Source organism: Megalopta genalis, unplaced genomic scaffold (genome assembly GCF_051020955.1).
Source record: "Megalopta genalis isolate 19385.01 unplaced genomic scaffold, iyMegGena1_principal scaffold0218, whole genome shotgun sequence".
Lineage (NCBI taxonomy): Eukaryota > Metazoa > Arthropoda > Insecta > Hymenoptera > Halictidae > Megalopta > Megalopta genalis.
This window is the reverse complement of record NW_027476287.1, coordinates 252,501-272,500: the sequence shown is the minus strand read 5'-3', so window position 1 is coordinate 272,500 and position 20,000 is coordinate 252,501.

The window sequence follows — 20,000 nt, the reverse complement described above, 5'->3', positions numbered from 1 at the left end:
TTAATAACGCTTCCGCACGATTCTAAATGCTTAATCCATATGTGAAATCGTTCACTGATCACGAATATCGTATTTAAAAAAATTACAAAAATTTATTTTTCAAAATAATCAAAAAAAACCGAAAAATCACAAGAGTAAAGTACCATTATTTTAAACAATATGTCGTTCTAAATGCTTAATCCCTATGTAAAAAAGTTATCTAAGCAAGAATATGTAATTGAAAAAAATTAGAAAAATTTATTTTAGCCGTAAATCGAAAATAATGGGGACACCGGAGCTGTTCGAAGCGCCGAGACGCGCCGCGTACGGCCGAATATTTTCTAAGTCCCAACGTACCGATCAAGAGTAAAGTACCATTTTCCTACATTAGATTTCGTTCTAAATGCTTAATCCCTATGTAAAAACGTTAGTTAAGCAAGAATATCGTATTTTTAAAAAAATCTAATGATAGGATTTTCCAGAAAATTGAAAAAACCGAAAAATGTCAAGAGTAAAGTGCCATTTTCTGACATTAGATTTCGTTCTAAATGCTTAATCCCTATGTAGAAACGTTAGTTAAGCAAGAATATCGTATTTTTAAAAAAATCTAATGATAGGATTTTTCAGAAAATTGAAAAAACCGTAAAATGTCAAGAGTAAAGTGCCCTTATTTTAAACAATGTATCGTTCTAAATGCTTAATCCCTATGTAAAAAAGTTATTTTAGCAGGAATATGTTATTGAAAAAAATTAGAAAAATTTATTTTAGCCGTAAATCGAAAATAATGGGGACACCGGAGCTGTTCGAAGCGCCGAGCGCGCCGCGTACGCCCGAATATTTTCAAAGTCCCAACGTACCGATCAAGAGTAAAGTACCATTTTCCTACATTAGGTTTCGTTCTAAATGCTTAATCCCTATGTAAAAACGTTAGTTAAGCAAGAATATCGTATTTTTAAAAAAATCTAATGATAGGATTTCCCAGAAAATTGAAAAAACCGAAAAATGTCAAGAGTAAAGTGCCATTTTCTGACATTAGATTTCGTTCTAAATGCTTAATCCCTATGTAGAAACGTTAGTTAAGCAAGAATATCGTATTTTTAAAAAAATCTAATGATAGGATTTTTCAGAAAATTGAAAAAACCGTAAAATGTCAAGAGTAAAGTGCCCTTACTTTAAACAATGTATCGTTCTAAATGCTTAATCCCTATGTAAAAAAGTTATTTAAGCAGGAATATGTTATTGAAAAAAATTAGAAAAATTTATTTTAGCCGTAAATCGAAAATAATGGATCGAGCGAATCGGTCGATTGCGCCGAGACGCGCTATGATGCAACAGACGAGCGATTGGAACGCCCGAATATTTTCAAAGTCCCAACGTACCGATCAAGAGTAAAGTACCATTTTCCTACATTAGATTTCGTTCTAAATGCTTAATCCCTATGTAAAAACGTTAGTTAAGCAAGAATATCGTATTTTTAAAAAAATCTAATGATAGGATTTTCCAGAAAATTGAAAAAACCGAAAAATGTCAAGAGTAAAGTGCCATTTTCTGACATTAGATTTCGTTCTAAATGCTTAATCCCTATGTAGAAACGTTAGTTAAGCAAGAATATCGTATTTTTAAAAAAATCTAATGATAGGATTTTTCAGAAAATTGAAAAAACCGTAAAATGTCAAGAGTAAAGTGCCCTTATTTTAAACAATGTATCGTTCTAAATGCTTAATCCCTATGTAAAAAAGTTATTTAAGCAGGAATATGTTATTGAAAAAAATTAGAAAAATTTATTTTAGCCGTAAATCGAAAATAATGGATCGAGCGAATCGGTCGATTGCGCCGAGACGCGCTATGATGCAACAGACGAGCGATTGGAACGCCCGAATATTTTCAAAGTCCCAACGTACCGATCAAGAGTAAAGTACCATTTTCCTACATTAGATTTCGTTCTAAATGCTTAATCCCTATGTAAAAACGTTAGTTAAGCAAGAATATCGTATTTTTAAAAAAATCTAATGATAGGATTTTCCAGAAAATTGAAAAAACCGAAAAATGTCAAGAGTAAAGTGCCATTTTCTGACATTAGATTTCGTTCTAAATGCTTAATCCCTATGTAGAAACGTTAGTTAAGCAAGAATATCGTATTTTTAAAAAAATCTAATGATAGGATTTTTCAGAAAATTGAAAAAACCGTAAAATGTCAAGAGTAAAGTGCCCTTATTTTAAACAATGTATCGTTCTAAATGCTTAATCCCTATGTAAAAAAGTTATTTAAGCAGGAATATGTTATTGAAAAAAATTAGAAAAATTTATTTTAGCCGTAAATCGAAAATAATGGATCGAGCGAATCGGTCGATTGCGCCGAGACGCGCTATGATGCAACAGACGAGCGATTGGAACGCCCGAATATTTTCAAAGTCCCAACGTACCGATCAAGAGTAAAGTACCATTTTCCTACATTAGGTTTCGTTCTAAATGCTTAATCCCTATGTAAAAACGTTAGTTAAGCAAGAATATCGTATTTTTAAAAAAATCTAATGATAGGATTTCCCAGAAAATTGAAAAAACCGAAAAATGTCAAGAGTAAAGTGCCATTTTCTGACATTAGATTTCGTTCTAAATGCTTAATCCCTATGTAGAAACGTTAGTTAAGCAAGAATATCGTATTTTTAAAAAAATCTAATGATAGGATTTTTCAGAAAATTGAAAAAACCGTAAAATGTCAAGAGTAAAGTGCCCTTATTTTAAACAATGTATCGTTCTAAATGCTTAATCCCTATGTAAAAAAGTTATTTTAGCAGGAATATGTTATTGAAAAAAATTAGAAAAATTTATTTTAGCCGTAAATCGAAAATAATGGGGACACCGGAGCTGTTCGAAGCGCCGAGCGCGCCGCGTACGCCCGAATATTTTCAAAGTCCCAACGTACCGATCAAGAGTAAAGTACCATTTTCCTACATTAGATTTCGTTCTAAATGCTTAATCCCTATGTAAAAACGTTAGTTAAGCAAGAATATCGTATTTTAAAAAAAATCTAATGATAGGATTTTCCAGAAAATTGAAAAAACCGAAAAATGTCAAGAGTAAAGTGCCATTTTCTGACATTAGATTTCGTTCTAAATGCTTAATCCCTATGTAGAAACGTTAGTTAAGCAAGATTATCGTATTTTTAAAAAAATCTAATGATAGGATTTTTCAGAAAATTGAAAAAACCGTAAAATGTCAAGAGTAAAGTGCCCTTACTTTAAACAATGTATCGTTCTAAATGCTTAATCCCTATGTAAAAAAGTTATTTAAGCAGGAATATGTTATTGAAAAAAATTAGAAAAATTTATTTTAGCCGTAAATCGAAAATAATGGATCGAGCGAATCGGTCGATTGCGCCGAGACGCGCTATGATGCAACAGACGAGCGATTGGAACGCCCGAATATTTTCAAAGTCCCAACGTACCGATCAAGAGTAAAGTACCATTTTCCTACATTAGATTTCGTTCTAAATGCTTAATCCCTATGTAAAAACGTTAGTTAAGCAAGAATATCGTATTTTTAAAAAAATCTAATGATAGGATTTTCCAGAAAATTGAAAAAACCGAAAAATGTCAAGAGTAAAGTGCCATTTTCTGACATTAGATTTCGTTCTAAATGCTTAATCCCTATGTAGAAACGTTAGTTAAGCAAGAATATCGTATTTTTAAAAAAATCTAATGATAGGATTTTTCAGAAAATTGAAAAAACCGTAAAATGTCAAGAGTAAAGTGCCCTTATTTTAAACAATGTATCGTTCTAAATGCTTAATCCCTATGTAAAAAAGTTATTTTAGCAGGAATATGTTATTGAAAAAAATTAGAAAAATTTATTTTAGCCGTAAATCGAAAATAATGGGGACACCGGAGCTGTTCGAAGCGCCGAGCGCGCCGCGTACGCCCGAATATTTTCAAAGTCCCAACGTACCGATCAAGAGTAAAGTACCATTTTCCTACATTAGATTTCGTTCTAAATGCTTAATCCCTATGTAAAAACGTTAGTTAAGCAAGAATATCGTATTTTAAAAAAAATCTAATGATAGGATTTTCCAGAAAATTGAAAAAACCGAAAAATGTCAAGAGTAAAGTGCCATTTTCTGACATTAGATTTCGTTCTAAATGCTTAATCCCTATGTAGAAACGTTAGTTAAGCAAGATTATCGTATTTTTAAAAAAATCTAATGATAGGATTTTTCAGAAAATTGAAAAAACCGTAAAATGTCAAGAGTAAAGTGCCCTTACTTTAAACAATGTATCGTTCTAAATGCTTAATCCCTATGTAAAAAAGTTATTTAAGCAGGAATATGTTATTGAAAAAAATTAGAAAAATTTATTTTAGCCGTAAATCGAAAATAATGGATCGAGCGAATCGGTCGATTGCGCCGAGACGCGCTATGATGCAACAGACGAGCGATTGGAACGCCCGAATATTTTCAAAGTCCCAACGTACCGATCAAGAGTAAAGTACCATTTTCCTACATTAGATTTCGTTCTAAATGCTTAATCCCTATGTAAAAACGTTAGTTAAGCAAGAATATCGTATTTTTAAAAAAATCTAATGATAGGATTTTCCAGAAAATTGAAAAAACCGAAAAATGTCAAGAGTAAAGTGCCATTTTCTGACATTAGATTTCGTTCTAAATGCTTAATCCCTATGTAGAAACGTTAGTTAAGCAAGAATATCGTATTTTTAAAAAAATCTAATGATAGGATTTTTCAGAAAATTGAAAAAACCGTAAAATGTCAAGAGTAAAGTGCCCTTATTTTAAACAATGTATCGTTCTAAATGCTTAATCCCTATGTAAAAAAGTTATTTTAGCAGGAATATGTTATTGAAAAAAATTAGAAAAATTTATTTTAGCCGTAAATCGAAAATAATGGGGACACCGGAGCTGTTCGAAGCGCCGAGCGCGCCGCGTACGCCCGAATATTTTCAAAGTCCCAACGTACCGATCAAGAGTAAAGTACCATTTTCCTACATTAGATTTCGTTCTAAATGCTTAATCCCTATGTAAAAACGTTAGTTAAGCAAGAATATCGTATTTTAAAAAAAATCTAATGATAGGATTTTCCAGAAAATTGAAAAAACCGAAAAATGTCAAGAGTAAAGTGCCATTTTCTGACATTAGATTTCGTTCTAAATGCTTAATCCCTATGTAGAAACGTTAGTTAAGCAAGATTATCGTATTTTTAAAAAAATCTAATGATAGGATTTTTCAGAAAATTGAAAAAACCGTAAAATGTCAAGAGTAAAGTGCCCTTACTTTAAACAATGTATCGTTCTAAATGCTTAATCCCTATGTAAAAAAGTTATTTAAGCAGGAATATGTTATTGAAAAAAATTAGAAAAATTTATTTTAGCCGTAAATCGAAAATAATGGATCGAGCGAATCGGTCGATTGCGCCGAGACGCGCTATGATGCAACAGACGAGCGATTGGAACGCCCGAATATTTTCAAAGTCCCAACGTACCGATCAAGAGTAAAGTACCATTTTCCTACATTAGATTTCGTTCTAAATGCTTAATCCCTATGTAAAAACGTTAGTTAAGCAAGAATATCGTATTTTTAAAAAAATCTAATGATAGGATTTTCCAGAAAATTGAAAAAACCGAAAAATGTCAAGAGTAAAGTGCCATTTTCTGACATTAGATTTCGTTCTAAATGCTTAATCCCTATGTAGAAACGTTAGCTAAGCAAGAATATCGTATTTTTAAAAAAATCTAATGATAGGATTTTTCAGAAAATTGAAAAAACCGTAAAATGTCAAGAGTAAAGTGCCCTTATTTTAAACAATGTATCGTTCTAAATGCTTAATCCCTATGTAAAAAAGTTATTTAAGCAGGAATATGTTATTGAAAGAAATTAGAAAAATTTATTTTAGCCGTAAATCGAAAATAATGGATCGAGCGAATCGGTCGATTGCGCCGAGACGCGCTATGATGCAACAGACGAGCGATTGGAACGCCCGAATATTTTCAAAGTCCCAACGTACCGATCAAGAGTAAAGTACCATTTTCCTACATTAGATTTCGTTCTAAATGCTTAATCCCTATGTAAAAACGTTAGTTAAGCAAGAATATCGTATTTTTAAAAAAATCTAATGATAGGATTTCCCAGAAAATTGAAAAAACCGAAAAATGTCAAGAGTAAAGTGCCATTTTCTGACATTAGATTTCGTTCTAAATGCTTAATCCCTATGTAGAAACGTTAGTTAAGCAAGAATATCGTATTTTTAAAAAAATCTAATGATAGGATTTTTCAGAAAATTGAAAAAACCGTAAAATGTCAAGAGTAAAGTGCCATTTTCTGACATTAGATTTCGTTCTAAATGCTTAATCCCTATGTAGAAACGTTAGTTAAGCAAGAATATCGTATTTTTAAAAAAATCTAATGATAGGATTTTTCAGAAAATTGAAAAAACCGTAAAATGTCAAGAGTAAAGTGCCCTTACTTTAAACAATGTATCGTTCTAAATGCTTAATCCCTATGTAAAAAAGTTATTTAAGCAGGAATATGTTATTGAAAAAAATTAGAAAAATTTATTTTAGCCGTAAATCGAAAATAATGGATCGAGCGAATCGGTCGATTGCGCCGAGACGCGCTATGATGCAACAGACGAGCGATTGGAACGCCCGAATATTTTCAAAGTCCCAACGTACCGATCAAGAGTAAAGTACCATTTTCCTACATTAGATTTCGTTCTAAATGCTTAATCCCTATGTAAAAACGTTAGTTAAGCAAGAATATCGTATTTTTAAAAAAATCTAATGATAGGATTTTCCAGAAAATTGAAAAAACCGAAAAATGTCAAGAGTAAAGTGCCATTTTCTGACATTAGATTTCGTTCTAAATGCTTAATCCCTATGTAGAAACGTTAGTTAAGCAAGAATATCGTATTTTTAAAAAAATCTAATGATAGGATTTTTCAGAAAATTGAAAAAACCGTAAAATGTCAAGAGTAAAGTGCCCTTATTTTAAACAATGTATCGTTCTAAATGCTTAATCCCTATGTAAAAAAGTTATTTTAGCAGGAATATGTTATTGAAAAAAATTAGAAAAATTTATTTTAGCCGTAAATCGAAAATAATGGGGACACCGGAGCTGTTCGAAGCGCCGAGCGCGCCGCGTACGCCCGAATATTTTCAAAGTCCCAACGTACCGATCAAGAGTAAAGTACCATTTTCCTACATTAGATTTCGTTCTAAATGCTTAATCCCTATGTAAAAACGTTAGTTAAGCAAGAATATCGTATTTTAAAAAAAATCTAATGATAGGATTTTCCAGAAAATTGAAAAAACCGAAAAATGTCAAGAGTAAAGTGCCATTTTCTGACATTAGATTTCGTTCTAAATGCTTAAACCCTATGTAGAAACGTTAGTTAAGCAAGATTATCGTATTTTTAAAAAAATCTAATGATAGGATTTTTCAGAAAATTGAAAAAACCGTAAAATGTCAAGAGTAAAGTGCCCTTACTTTAAACAATGTATCGTTCTAAATGCTTAATCCCTATGTAAAAAAGTTATTTAAGCAGGAATATGTTATTGAAAAAAATTAGAAAAATTTATTTTAGCCGTAAATCGAAAATAATGGATCGAGCGAATCGGTCGATTGCGCCGAGACGCGCTATGATGCAACAGACGAGCGATTGGAACGCCCGAATATTTTCAAAGTCCCAACGTACCGATCAAGAGTAAAGTACCATTTTCCTACATTAGATTTCGTTCTAAATGCTTAATCCCTATGTAAAAACGTTAGTTAAGCAAGAATATCGTATTTTTAAAAAAATCTAATGATAGGATTTCCCAGAAAATTGAAAAAACCGAAAAATGTCAAGAGTAAAGTGCCATTTTCTGACATTAGATTTCGTTCTAAATGCTTAATCCCTATGTAGAAACGTTAGTTAAGCAAGAATATCGTATTTTTAAAAAAATCTAATGATAGGATTTTTCAGAAAATTGAAAAAACCGTAAAATGTCAAGAGTAAAGTGCCCTTACTTTAAACAATGTATCGTTCTAAATGCTTAATCCCTATGTAAAAAAGTTATTTAAGCAGGAATATGTTATTGAAAAAAATTAGAAAAATTTATTTTAGCCGTAAATCGAAAATAATGGATCGAGCGAATCGGTCGATTGCGCCGAGACGCGCTATGATGCAACAGACGAGCGATTGGAACGCCCGAATATTTTCAAAGTCCCAACGTACCGATCAAGAGTAAAGTACCATTTTCCTACATTAGATTTCGTTCTAAATGCTTAATCCCTATGTAAAAACGTTAGTTAAGCAAGAATATCGTATTTTTAAAAAAATCTAATGATAGGATTTCCCAGAAAATTGAAAAAACCGAAAAATGTCAAGAGTAAAGTGCCATTTTCTGACATTAGATTTCGTTCTAAATGCTTAATCCCTATGTAGAAACGTTAGTTAAGCAAGAATATCGTATTTTTAAAAAAATCTAATGATAGGATTTTTCAGAAAATTGAAAAAACCGTAAAATGTCAAGAGTAAAGTGCCCTTATTTTAAACAATGTATCGTTCTAAATGCTTAATCCCTATGTAAAAAAGTTATTTTAGCAGGAATATGTTATTGAAAAAAATTAGAAAAATTTATTTTAGCCGTAAATCGAAAATAATGGGGACACCGGAGCTGTTCGAAGCGCCGAGCGCGCCGCGTACGCCCGAATATTTTCAAAGTCCCAACGTACCGATCAAGAGTAAAGTACCATTTTCCTACATTAGATTTCGTTCTAAATGCTTAATCCCTATGTAAAAACGTTAGTTAAGCAAGAATATCGTATTTTAAAAAAAATCTAATGATAGGATTTTCCAGAAAATTGAAAAAACCGAAAAATGTCAAGAGTAAAGTGCCATTTTCTGACATTAGATTTCGTTCTAAATGCTTAATCCCTATGTAGAAACGTTAGTTAAGCAAGAATATCGTATTTTTAAAAAAATCTAATGATAGGATTTTTCAGAAAATTGAAAAAACCGTAAAATGTCAAGAGTAAAGTGCCCTTACTTTAAACAATGTATCGTTCTAAATGCTTAATCCCTATGTAAAAAAGTTATTTAAGCAGGAATATGTTATTGAAAAAAATTAGAAAAATTTATTTTAGCCGTAAATCGAAAATAATGGATCGAGCGAATCGGTCGATTGCGCCGAGACGCGCTATGATGCAACAGACGAGCGATTGGAACGCCCGAATATTTTCAAAGTCCCAACGTACCGATCAAGAGTAAAGTACCATTTTCCTACATTAGATTTCGTTCTAAATGCTTAATCCCTATGTAAAAACGTTAGTTAAGCAAGAATATCGTATTTTTAAAAAAATCTAATGATAGGATTTCCCAGAAAATTGAAAAAACCGAAAAATGTCAAGAGTAAAGTGCCATTTTCTGACATTAGATTTCGTTCTAAATGCTTAATCCCTATGTAGAAACGTTAGTTAAGCAAGAATATCGTATTTTTAAAAAAATCTAATGATAGGATTTTTCAGAAAATTGAAAAAACCGTAAAATGTCAAGAGTAAAGTGCCCTTACTTTAAACAATGTATCGTTCTAAATGCTTAATCCCTATGTAAAAAAGTTATTTAAGCAGGAATATGTTATTGAAAAAAATTAGAAAAATTTATTTTAGCCGTAAATCGAAAATAATGGATCGAGCGAATCGGTCGATTGCGCCGAGACGCGCTATGATGCAACAGACGAGCGATTGGAACGCCCGAATATTTTCAAAGTCCCAACGTACCGATCAAGAGTAAAGTACCATTTTCCTACATTAGATTTCGTTCTAAATGCTTAATCCCTATGTAAAAACGTTAGTTAAGCAAGAATATCGTATTTTTAAAAAAATCTAATGATAGGATTTTCCAGAAAATTGAAAAAACCGAAAAATGTCAAGAGTAAAGTGCCATTTTCTGACATTAGATTTCGTTCTAAATGCTTAATCCCTATGTAGAAACGTTAGTTAAGCAAGAATATCGTATTTTTAAAAAAATCTAATGATAGGATTTTTCAGAAAATTGAAAAAACCGTAAAATGTCAAGAGTAAAGTGCCCTTATTTTAAACAATGTATCGTTCTAAATGCTTAATCCCTATGTAAAAAAGTTATTTTAGCAGGAATATGTTATTGAAAAAAATTAGAAAAATTTATTTTAGCCGTAAATCGAAAATAATGGGGACACCGGAGCTGTTCGAAGCGCCGAGCGCGCCGCGTACGCCCGAATATTTTCAAAGTCCCAACGTACCGATCAAGAGTAAAGTACCATTTTCCTACATTAGATTTCGTTCTAAATGCTTAATCCCTATGTAAAAACGTTAGTTAAGCAAGAATATCGTATTTTAAAAAAAATCTAATGATAGGATTTTCCAGAAAATTGAAAAAACCGAAAAATGTCAAGAGTAAAGTGCCATTTTCTGACATTAGATTTCGTTCTAAATGCTTAATCCCTATGTAGAAACGTTAGTTAAGCAAGAATATCGTATTTTTAAAAAAATCTAATGATAGGATTTTTCAGAAAATTGAAAAAACCGTAAAATGTCAAGAGTAAAGTGCCCTTATTTTAAACAATGTATCGTTCTAAATGCTTAATCCCTATGTAAAAAAGTTATTTTAGCAGGAATATGTTATTGAAAAAAATTAGAAAAATTTATTTTAGCCGTAAATCGAAAATAATGGATCGAGCGAATCGGTCGATTGCGCCGAGACGCGCTATGATGCAACAGACGAGCGATTGGAACGCCCGAATATTTTCAAAGTCCCAACGTACCGATCAAGAGTAAAGTACCATTTTCCTACATTAGATTTCGTTCTAAATGCTTAATCCCTATGTAAAAACGTTAGTTAAGCAAGAATATCGTATTTTAAAAAAAATCTAATGATAGGATTTTCCAGAAAATTGAAAAAACCGAAAAATGTCAAGAGTAAAGTGCCATTTTCTGACATTAGATTTCGTTCTAAATGCTTAATCCCTATGTAGAAACGTTAGTTAAGCAAGATTATCGTATTTTTAAAAAAATCTAATGATAGGATTTTTCAGAAAATTGAAAAAACCGTAAAATGTCAAGAGTAAAGTGCCCTTACTTTAAACAATGTATCGTTCTAAATGCTTAATCCCTATGTAAAAAAGTTATTTAAGCAGGAATATGTTATTGAAAAAAATTAGAAAAATTTATTTTAGCCGTAAATCGAAAATAATGGATCGAGCGAATCGGTCGATTGCGCCGAGACGCGCTATGATGCAACAGACGAGCGATTGGAACGCCCGAATATTTTCAAAGTCCCAACGTACCGATCAAGAGTAAAGTACCATTTTCCTACATTAGGTTTCGTTCTAAATGCTTAATCCCTATGTAAAAACGTTAGTTAAGCAAGAATATCGTATTTTTAAAAAAATCTAATGATAGGATTTCCCAGAAAATTGAAAAAACCGAAAAATGTCAAGAGTAAAGTGCCATTTTCTGACATTAGATTTCGTTCTAAATGCTTAATCCCTATGTAGAAACGTTAGTTAAGCAAGAATATCGTATTTTTAAAAAAATCTAATGATAGGATTTATCAGAAAATTGAAAAAACCGTAAAATGTCAAGAGTAAAGTGCCCTTACTTTAAACAATGTATCGTTCTAAATGCTTAATCCCTATGTAAAAAAGTTATTTAAGCAGGAATATGTTATTGAAAGAAATTAGAAAAATTTATTTTAGCCGTAAATCGAAAATAATGGATCGAGCGAATCGGTCGATTGCGCCGAGACGCGCTATGATGCAACAGACGAGCGATTGGAACGCCCGAATATTTTCAAAGTCCCAACGTACCGATCAAGAGTAAAGTACCATTTTCCTACATTAGATTTCGTTCTAAATGCTTAATCCCTATGTAAAAACGTTAGTTAAGCAAGAATATCGTATTTTTAAAAAAATCTAATGATAGGATTTTCCAGAAAATTGAAAAAACCGAAAAATGTCAAGAGTAAAGTGCCATTTTCTGACATTAGATTTCGTTCTAAATGCTTAATCCCTATGTAGAAACGTTAGTTAAGCAAGAATATCGTATTTTTAAAAAAATCTAATGATAGGATTTTTCAGAAAATTGAAAAAACCGTAAAATGTCAAGAGTAAAGTGCCCTTACTTTAAACAATGTATCGTTCTAAATGCTTAATCCCTATGTAAAAAAGTTATTTAAGCAGGAATATGTTATTGAAAGAAATTAGAAAAATTTATTTTAGCCGTAAATCGAAAATAATGGATCGAGCGAATCGGTCGATTGCGCCGAGACGCGCTATGATGCAACAGACGAGCGATTGGAACGCCCGAATATTTTCAAAGTCCCAACGTACCGATCAAGAGTAAAGTACCATTTTCCTACATTAGATTTCGTTCTAAATGCTTAATCCCTATGTAAAAACGTTAGTTAAGCAAGAATATCGTATTTTTAAAAAAATCTAATGATAGGATTTTCCAGAAAATTGAAAAAACCGAAAAATGTCAAGAGTAAAGTGCCATTTTCTGACATTAGATTTCGTTCTAAATGCTTAATCCCTATGTAGAAACGTTAGTTAAGCAAGAATATCGTATTTTTAAAAAAATCTAATGATAGGATTTTTCAGAAAATTGAAAAAACCGTAAAATGTCAAGAGTAAAGTGCCCTTATTTTAAACAATGTATCGTTCTAAATGCTTAATCCCTATGTAAAAAAGTTATTTTAGCAGGAATATGTTATTGAAAAAAATTAGAAAAATTTATTTTAGCCGTAAATCGAAAATAATGGGGACACCGGAGCTGTTCGAAGCGCCGAGCGCGCCGCGTACGCCCGAATATTTTCAAAGTCCCAACGTACCGATCAAGAGTAAAGTACCATTTTCCTACATTAGGTTTCGTTCTAAATGCTTAATCCCTATGTAAAAACGTTAGTTAAGCAAGAATATCGTATTTTTAAAAAAATCTAATGATAGGATTTCCCAGAAAATTGAAAAAACCGAAAAATGTCAAGAGTAAAGTGCCATTTTCTGACATTAGATTTCGTTCTAAATGCTTAATCCCTATGTAGAAACGTTAGCTAAGCAAGAATATCGTATTTTTAAAAAAATCTAATGATAGGATTTTTCAGAAAATTGAAAAAACCGTAAAATGTCAAGAGTAAAGTGCCCTTACTTTAAACAATGTATCGTTCTAAATGCTTAATCCCTATGTAAAAAAGTTATTTAAGCAGGAATATGTTATTGAAAAAAATTAGAAAAATTTATTTTAGCCGTAAATCGAAAATAATGGATCGAGCGAATCGGTCGATTGCGCCGAGACGCGCTATGATGCAACAGACGAGCGATTGGAACGCCCGAATATTTTCAAAGTCCCAACGTACCGATCAAGAGTAAAGTACCATTTTCCTACATTAGGTTTCGTTCTAAATGCTTAATCCCTATGTAAAAACGTTAGTTAAGCAAGAATATCGTATTTTTAAAAAAATCTAATGATAGGATTTCCCAGAAAATTGAAAAAACCGAAAAATGTCAAGAGTAAAGTGCCATTTTCTGACATTAGATTTCGTTCTAAATGCTTAATCCCTATGTAGAAACGTTAGTTAAGCAAGAATATCGTATTTTTAAAAAAATCTAATGATAGGATTTATCAGAAAATTGAAAAAACCGTAAAATGTCAAGAGTAAAGTGCCCTTACTTTAAACAATGTATCGTTCTAAATGCTTAATCCCTATGTAAAAAAGTTATTTAAGCAGGAATATGTTATTGAAAGAAATTAGAAAAATTTATTTTAGCCGTAAATCGAAAATAATGGATCGAGCGAATCGGTCGATTGCGCCGAGACGCGCTATGATGCAACAGACGAGCGATTGGAACGCCCGAATATTTTCAAAGTCCCAACGTACCGATCAAGAGTAAAGTACCATTTTCCTACATTAGATTTCGTTCTAAATGCTTAATCCCTATGTAAAAACGTTAGTTAAGCAAGAATATCGTATTTTTAAAAAAATCTAATGATAGGATTTTCCAGAAAATTGAAAAAACCGAAAAATGTCAAGAGTAAAGTGCCATTTTCTGACATTAGATTTCGTTCTAAATGCTTAATCCCTATGTAGAAACGTTAGTTAAGCAAGAATATCGTATTTTTAAAAAAATCTAATGATAGGATTTTTCAGAAAATTGAAAAAACCGTAAAATGTCAAGAGTAAAGTGCCCTTACTTTAAACAATGTATCGTTCTAAATGCTTAATCCCTATGTAAAAAAGTTATTTAAGCAGGAATATGTTATTGAAAGAAATTAGAAAAATTTATTTTAGCCGTAAATCGAAAATAATGGATCGAGCGAATCGGTCGATTGCGCCGAGACGCGCTATGATGCAACAGACGAGCGATTGGAACGCCCGAATATTTTCAAAGTCCCAACGTACCGATCAAGAGTAAAGTACCATTTTCCTACATTAGATTTCGTTCTAAATGCTTAATCCCTATGTAAAAACGTTAGTTAAGCAAGAATATCGTATTTTTAAAAAAATCTAATGATAGGATTTTCCAGAAAATTGAAAAAACCGAAAAATGTCAAGAGTAAAGTGCCATTTTCTGACATTAGATTTCGTTCTAAATGCTTAATCCCTATGTAGAAACGTTAGTTAAGCAAGAATATCGTATTTTTAAAAAAATCTAATGATAGGATTTTTCAGAAAATTGAAAAAACCGTAAAATGTCAAGAGTAAAGTGCCCTTACTTTAAACAATGTATCGTTCTAAATGCTTAATCCCTATGTAAAAAAGTTATTTAAGCAGGAATATGTTATTGAAAAAAATTAGAAAAATTTATTTTAGCCGTAAATCGAAAATAATGGATCGAGCGAATCGGTCGATTGCGCCGAGACGCGCTATGATGCAACAGACGAGCGATTGGAACGCCCGAATATTTTCAAAGTCCCAACGTACCGATCAAGAGTAAAGTACCATTTTCCTACATTAGGTTTCGTTCTAAATGCTTAATCCCTATGTAAAAACGTTAGTTAAGCAAGAATATCGTATTTTTAAAAAAATCTAATGATAGGATTTCCCAGAAAATTGAAAAAACCGAAAAATGTCAAGAGTAAAGTGCCATTTTCTGACATTAGATTTCGTTCTAAATGCTTAATCCCTATGTAGAAACGTTAGCTAAGCAAGAATATCGTATTTTTAAAAAAATCTAATGATAGGATTTTTCAGAAAATTGAAAAAACCGTAAAATGTCAAGAGTAAAGTGCCCTTATTTTAAACATTATATCGTTCTAAATGCTTAATCCCTATGTAAAAAAGTTATCTAAGCAAGAATATGTTATTGAATAAAATGAGAAAAATTTATTTTAGCCGTAAATCGAAAAAAAGACTGTTCGTTTCTCTGTCTCTCTCGCGCGATCGAAGTATTGATGTTTCCCGGCAAAGTAATGGGATATTAATTAAACTTTATACACGAAATTACTCGTTTTGATCCCCGCTACACAGCCGTATACTTTTTATAATTTTGTGGAATCGGGAACCTTGCAATATTTATCATAACGCGGATCGACTGTCTCTGTCTCTTTCTAGATCGGAAGAATCGATGTTTCCCGGCAAACTAATGGGAGTTTAATTAAACTTTATACACGAAATTACTCGTTTTGATCCCCGCTACACAGCCGTATACTTTTTATAATTTTGTGGAATCGGGAACCTTGAAATATTTAACATAACGCGGATCGACTGTCTCTGTCTCTTTCTAGATCGGAATAATCGATGTTTCCTGGCAAACTATTGGGAGTTTAATTAAACTTTATACATGAAATTACTCGTTTTGATCCCCGCTACACAGCCGTATACTTTTTATAATTTTATGGAATCGGTAACCTTGAAATATTTAACATAACGCGGATCGACTGTCTCTGTCTCTTTCTAGATCGGAATAATCGATGTTTCCCGGCAAACTATTGGGAGATTAATTAAACTTTATACATGAAATTACTCGTTTTGATCCCCGCTACACAGCCGTATACTTTTTATAATTTTGTGGAATCGGGAACCTTGAAATATTTAACATAACGCGGATCGTCTATCTCTGTCTCTTTCTAGATCGGAAGAATCGATGTTTCCCGGCAAACTAATGGGAGTTTAATTAAACTTTATACACGAAATTACTCGTTTTGATCCCCGCTACACAGCCGTATACTTTTTATAATTTTGTGGAATCGGGAACCTTGAAATATTTAACATAACGCGGATCGACTGTCTCTGTCTCTTTCTAGATCGGAATAATCGATGTTTCCCGGCAAACTATTGGGAGTTTAATTAAACTTTATACATGAAATTACTCGTTTTGATCCCCGCTACACAGCCGTATACTTTTTATAATTTTATGGAATCGGTAACCTTGAAATATTTAACATAACGCGGATCGACTGTCTCTGTCTCTTTCTAGATCGGAATAATCGATGTTTCCCGGCAAACTATTGGGAGATTAATTAAACTTTATACATGAAATTACTCGTTTTGATCCCCGCTACACAGCCGTATACTTTTTATAATTTTGTGGAATCGGGAACCTTGAAATATTTAACATAACGCGGATCGTCTATCTCTGTCTCTTTCTAGATCGGAAGAATCGATGTTTCCCGGCAAACTATTGGGAGATTAATTAAACTTTATACATGAAATTACTCGTTTTGATCCCCGCTACACAGCCGTATGCTTTTTATAATTTTGTGGAATTGGGAACCTTGAAATATTTATCATAACGCGGATCGACTGTCTCTGTCTCTTTCTAGATCGGAAGAATCGATGTTTCCCGGCAAACTAATGGGAGTTTAATTAAACTTTATACACGAAATTACTCGTTTTGATCCCTGCTACACAGCCGTATACTTTTTATAATTTTGTGGAATCGGGAACCTTGAAATATTTAACATAACGCGGATCGTCTATCTCTGTCTCTTTCTAGATCGGAAGAATCGATGTTTCCCGGCAAACTATTGGGAGTTTAATTAAACTTTATACATGAAATTACTCGTTTTGATCCCCGCTACACAGCCGTATACTTTTTATAATTTTATGGAATCGGTAACCTTGAAATATTTAACATAACGCGGATCGACTGTCTCTGTCTCTTTCTAGATCGGAAGAATCGATGTTTCCCGGCAAACTAATGGGAGTTTAATTAAACTTTATACACGAAATTACTCGTTTTGATCCCCGCTACACAGCCGTATACTTTTTATAATTTTGTGGAATCGGGAACCTTGAAATATTTAACATAACGCGGATCGACTGTCTCTGTCTCTTTCTAGATCGGAATAATCGATGTTTCCCGGCAAACTATTGGGAGTTTAATTAAACTTTATACATGAAATTACTCGTTTTGATCCCCGCTACACAGCCGTATACTTTTTATAATTTTATGGAATCGGTAACCTTGAAATATTTAACATAACGCGGATCGACTGTCTCTGTCTCTTTCTAGATCGGAATAATCGATGTTTCCCGGCAAACTATTGGGAGATTAATTAAACTTTATACATGAAATTACTCGCTTTGATCCCCGCTACACAGCCGTATACTTTTTATAATTTTGTGGAATCGGGAACCTTGAAATATTTAACATAACGCGGATCGTCTATCTCTGTCTCTTTCTAGATCGGAAGAATCGATGTTTCCCGGCAAACTATTGGGAGATTAATTAAACTTTATACATGAAATTACTCGTTTTGATCCCTGCTACACAGCCGTATACTTTTTATAATTTTGTGGAATCGGGAACCTTGAAATATTTAACATAACGCGGATCGTCTATCTCTGTCTCTTTCTAGATCGGAAGAATCGATGTTTCCCGGCAAACTATTGGGAGTTTAATTAAACTTTATACATGAAATTACTCGTTTTGATCCCCGCTACACAGCCGTATACTTTTTATAATTTTATGGAATCGGTAACCTTGAAATATTTAACATAACGCGGATCGACTGTCTCTGTCTCTTTCTAGATCGGAATAATCGATGTTTCCCGGCAAACTATTGGGAGATTAATTAAACTTTATACATGAAATTACTCGTTTTGATCCCCGCTACACAGCCGTATACTTTTTATAATTTTGTGGAATCGGGAACCTTGAAATATTTAACATAACGCGGATCGTCTATCTCTGTCTCTTTCTAGATCGGAAGAATCGATGTTTCCCGGCAAACTAATGGGAGTTTAATTAAACTTTATACACGAAATTACTCGTTTTGATCCCCGCTACACAGCCGTATACTTTTTATAATTTTGTGGAATCGGGAACCTTGAAATATTTAACATAACGCGGATCGACTGTCTCTGTCTCTTTCTAGATCGGAATAATCGATGTTTCCCGGCAAACTATTGGGAGTTTAATTAAACTTTATACATGAAATTACTCGTTTTGATCCCCGCTACACAGCCGTATACTTTTTATAATTTTATGGAATCGGTAACCTTGAAATATTTAACATAACGCGGATCGACTGTCTCTGTCTCTTTCTAGATCGGAATAATCGATGTTTCCCGGCAAACTATTGGGAGATTAATTAAACTTTATACATGAAATTACTCGTTTTGATCCCCGCTACACAGCCGTATACTTTTTATAATTTTGTGGAATCGGGAACCTTGAAATATTTAACATAACGCGGATCGTCTATCTCTGTCTCTTTCTAGATCGGAAGAATCGATGTTTCCCGGCAAACTATTGGGAGATTAATTAAACTTTATACATGAAATTACTCGTTTTGATCCCCGCTACACAGCCGTATACTTTTTATAATTTTGTGGAATTGGGAACCTTGAAATATTTATCATAACGCGGATCGACTGTCTCTGTCTCTTTCTAGATCGGAAGAATCGATGTTTCCCGGCAAACTAATGGGATATTAATTAAACTTTATACACGAAATTACTCGTTTTGATCCCTGCTACACAGCCGTATACTTTTTATAATTTTGTGGAATCGGGAACCTTGAAATATTTAACATAACGCGGATCGTCTATCTCTGTCTCTTTCTAGATCGGAAGAATCGATGTTTCCCGGCAAACTAATGGGAGTTTAATTAAACTTTATGCATCAAATCATTCAGTTTGACTCCTGCAACACAACCAAACACTCTCTGTAATTTTCTGAACTGAAAAACCACTGAAATTGCGCTCGAAATGCGGAGCGACGGGTCGACGCGTCTGCACTGTGCGACAGCTAGTCAAAACGTCCGAACAGCGTATTGTTTTCGATCTCTTGGTATAATATTCGTATTCCTTGCTGTGTATAGCTTCCGATCGATTATTGCAATGGTCAAAGTTCCAGCGGCGTAATGCTTTCCATAAGATTACATTAATATAACCAGCGGCATATTGCTTTCTATCTTGTAATGAAAATTTTATAACCAAGTACCAACGGCGTATTGCTTTCGTTCGGATAATGGAGATTTTACAACCAAGTACCAGCGGTTTCTGTCTTATAATTAAATTATTATAATAAAATAAAGTACCAGCGGCGTGTTACTTTCGTTCGGATAATGGAGATTTTATGTCCAGCGGCGTAGTGCTTTCTATCTTATAATGTAATTCTTATTACAAAGTACCAGCGGCGTATTGGTTCGTACCAGCGGCGTATTGCTTTTTTACCAGCGGCGTATTGCTTCGTACCAGCGGCGTATTGCTTTTTTTTCCAGCGGCGTATTGGTTCGTACCAGCGGCGTATTGCTTTTTTACCAGCGGCGTATTGCTTCGTACCAGCGGCGTATTGCTTTTTTTTCCAGCGGCGTATTGGTTCGTACCAGCGGCGTATTGCTTTTTTTCCAGCGGCGTATTGGTTCGTACCAGCGGCGTATTGCTTTCCGTAACCTTGAAAAACACAAAGTGCCAGCGGCGTGTTGCTTTGGAAAATAGAGCCAACATCAGCGGCATTCCGGCCTGTGCTCGGTTGGGCACGGAAACGCGACTGACCAATAGGAAGCTTAATTTTCGCCGAATGCAACGTCTGATCTTTCTATATCATGGTTT